This window comes from Lipophrys pholis, assembly GCF_963383615.2.
Source record: "Lipophrys pholis genome assembly, chromosome: 2".
NCBI lineage: Eukaryota > Metazoa > Chordata > Actinopteri > Blenniiformes > Blenniidae > Lipophrys > Lipophrys pholis.
The window spans coordinates 17,082,483-17,086,693 of NC_137636.1; positions in this window are offsets into that span (position 1 = coordinate 17,082,483).

Sequence of the window (4,211 nt, forward strand, 5' to 3'; positions counted from 1 at the left end):
GCAACACATAAACATCTCAGCATGTCATTCTCGAACATTAAAATGTATATAATTGCAACCACGAAAAGGGGGGATATATACTAGAGGAGTGGTCTGCTATAGCTAAAGTATGCTAGGTGTCCTGGACCCTTAACCAAACTTTACATTTCTTTCTACGTAGCCTTTTCTTCAGCTGTTTCATTTCATTCAATTTCATTCAATAAGCACTGCAAACGAAAGAGTCCAAAGAATTTATTTATTCAGCCAAAGCAAGGATTTGGATAAATGAGCACGATATACACTCTGTTTCTCTTGGGAACGGTCCATTTGTTTCCTTTGATATCCCAGAGGATAATCCACAATACTGATAGAAACAGAGCACAAGGAGATTAGGTGAAGCCAATCCTTTAAATCAGGCATGTTTGGGTACTCTATGAATAAAGAAAAGAAATGTGGACTAGAAGATAGAGGTTTGATCCTACCTAAACCGCTCCACAAGGAAATGTGCCCTCACCTCCGTTGTTGATCTCTGAGGTTGTGTTTGATCGATAACGCACTATGTGACATGATGTTCCCTCATACTAGTTTTAGCTACATGTCTGCCTGATGTAATGTATACTTGCTGGTGTGTCTGCCTCTTTCAAACAACTTTACAAATAAATATTAAACGCGTGTTATAAAACCAAGACTTAACATTATGCGCGTGTGTTATTTAAAACCGTGGCCAAACTTGATACAGATGATTTATAGTTCACGTATTAAATTACAGATTGAATGAAGATCTCATTTCTATTATTTTAGCTGTAGAAATGTTTCAGACAGCCAGTCCTTCACATCAACTCAGTGAGAGCGCTTCAGGAAAGTTATGAGTCATTATCATTCAGTGAAAAACACGAGGTTAGGAAGTCACACAGGCTTACAGTAGTGAGAGTCTTTAGCCGTGTAAAGCAAATGTCAGATAGATAATTACTTCACCAGGTAAGATGCTCTATGAAAAGAGCACTCTCCCTTCCCTCGTTACCGTCAACCTGGCTGGATCACAGTTGTACAGCCTACCAGAAATGTGTCATACACAGCTCCCACTTACAAGACCTTAACAAGCAACCCACACACCTCTGTTTCTGCAATGACAACTCACACCTACCCTCTCCTTTTCTGTCTTTTACCTTATATTCTATCATGCTACACAGAAGATGAGTTCTAAGCAGGGGTCACTTACAGTAAGAGGACAACTGTCACAGTTATTACCTTGATGGAAGTGGCTGAAGGTTAGCTGTCATGGGGGGGGGGGGGGGGGGGGGGGGGGGGGTGAAACCTTTGACACTGTTGAGAAGCAGTCCTGTATTATTCATTTAGAGCACCAGGACATCTGTCTGTTCATCAATATCTCCATGGGAATCTGGGTGTCATACTGTATCAGTGTGAGACTAAATTGAATAGGATGGTGGCCAGTTAGACATTTAAACTCAAGGAAATGAATATTCAATACAACAGGACTATAACACCAGTGTGTCTGTCCATCTTCTGTCTCATATGCTTTATCTAGACCAGGGTCATTCAGGACTAGAGTCAATCTAATCCAGGACACACCCTCAGTGTGTCACCAGTATATCACGTAGTCCAGCAATAAATGTTTCTATTGTGCGATGTATAACATGCAAACTCCACTCAGAAAGTAGTCAGCTACCATTCTTTTTGAACTGAGGGACATTAACATACTTGCAGGGAGTTAGGAGTGGAAACCACTTTACCACTGTGCCACCAGTTTGTTTCCAGGCGAATATGAACAAACTAGTTTTTATGTGATTGGAGGTTTCAATCTGAAGAACAGTTTTGATTTGTGCCTTTGATAAGAATATAAACTACATAGCACTAAAATAGCAGCATTGATTATTATTTTTTTTGTCTTGACTTGCAAATTTGGAAGAGCAGCCTGGGAATGTTATATGCAATGAAGACACATATGCTTAATTCATATCTCATTCCACGAGGTGAACTACCGTGAACCATTCATCTAATTGCAGACTCTTTGAAGTGACTCAATTATTTCAAAGGTCCTAATTATATGTGGGTTAGATGTTATGGTGCATTCTGTTAATGCAAAGACACAGTAGATCAAACATCGTGAAGCATTTGGTAACCTTGGCTATTACTCCATAATAGCAAAACAACATTACACATGACTACTCATCAGCGTCAGTGCTTTCATTCCTCCTGGTTTCCAAATGAGACGACATGGACATTCTATGTATTTGCTATACAGCACCAAACTGAACATTGCTCACTTGACACTCCTTTTAATTTTTACTTTAAGGTTTTGCATTTTGTTTTTGACATGCAAAAATACTAACCAGGAACCTGGGAATGGTGCATACGCGCTTTCATTCATCAGTGTTTGAACTGGACTCGTATTTATTCTGGCGCTCTGGCGCTCTGGCACTCGCTCACTGTATGTCTGTGCTGCTTCGCTTTCAACAGATGCCAAGAGAAGAAACCACACCTGTTTCCACATCCACTTTCCGTTCTTGTTAGGCATAACTTTATAGTCTACCAATCTGTGCTGTGGCTTTATTTTGTATCATTTCTAATCTCTTTTAAGCTGCAATGCTTTTTTGAATCCAGGATAAATTGGAGGGATAAGGAGAAACGGTTCCCCTGGTGCCAGCTGCATAAAATCCCACTACCTACAAAATGAATGCCAACGGAGAGGCATGTTGGGCCCTGCTAATGACTTGAAGGAGGAATTGAAAAAAATAAAAAGTCGCGTGCAAAGAACAAAGGCTCTGGTTTGGAGACCTCTGAGATCCTGAGCCATAGTTTGGCTAAAGCAGACCCTAAGTAACCCGCAGATGTTGCTTAAGTAAAATTTTTATCTCATGAAGCCTCTCCTACATATATACATCAAAAGGCATTTTACCTTATGTAAATGTTCCCACACTTTCAGGAAAATACACAAAACCCTTGCTATTTTAGCTCTTTTTTTATTGATTACTTCTTAACAAAATTAATTTGTCCTTCATTGCAATTATTTTTATATTTTCAAATTAAAATGCATTATTATAGCAATCAATTGGCTTTAATCTGTTACACAAGCTGTCTACTTCAATTTAAAGGCATAAAAGTTATCAATTTATTTGGCTGTAATATGTCGAAAAGGCAATGGAAGTAGTAAAAGGTATACCGCATTTTAATGTTTCCTCCTTCTGGGTGTTTTGAAAATAAAATTGCTTTGAGGATTATGCTTAGCACAGCTCCTTCATTATGAAATGTCTTCCATTTTACAGTATGCAGCCTGGAGGATATGGTCTGTGCATGTAATAATAAATAAAAGACATTTCTGCAGTGGGAACATTTTTATTGCAACTTGCACCCACTGCCAGCCTTTTAACCAGCACACCAAGTAAATGAAACAGCCGAAGCCTAAATGTAACATCACAGGCACAGTAGAGAGAGACTTTGGCTGTGAGCCATTTAAGCAAATTAAATGAGAAAGGAGGAGCGGGCTGAAAAGTGGTAATTAAGTCCCAGTTCGGTTCCAAGTTTCTTCTTACTCAGTTGAGTCAAGACAACTTACTGGATGTGGCTGACTGCAGTTTGCTGCTTGCCAACAAGTTACCAAATTATGAGCAACACTGCCAAGCACTTCCAATCTGGTGCTTATTCTAAAATTAGATCAAATGCTCAACGCAAGAGGAACAATACCAAATATCTTAGGTGATGATGTATTTTCTTTTCACTGAACTGCTCCACAGTTGTTGGAAATGTTTAGTTTTTCATTTGAGTTGTGTTTGATATTAATTATCTGCTTACTCAACCTGTCGCTTCAGCCTGTTTCACAAATCCTAATAGACCAAATTATTCAGAAGATTTTGAAAATAATATGGCTGCACTCTTCAGCTCGCACTTCAAACACATTAATCTTAAAATCTAATTAGATGAGCATGCTGGAATTATTGATGCAGATAATGAAAAATTATGTAACTGTTGTTTGATAAAGTTTTTTTTTCAGTGTTAAAGACTTTCAAGCACCACATGTGTATAAAATATGTTTAGTATTTGTGTTTTCCATCTTTTATAGTTATTCATGCATGAGAAAACAAGAGTTTCATTATTATTATTATTATTTCATTTAGTGATCAGAATGCAAAAACAGGCAAATGAATTAGCTCCCAACACATGGTAAAAAATTAAAACACACATTCAAGGGTTTCTGTTTTTTTGTATTTTTTAAT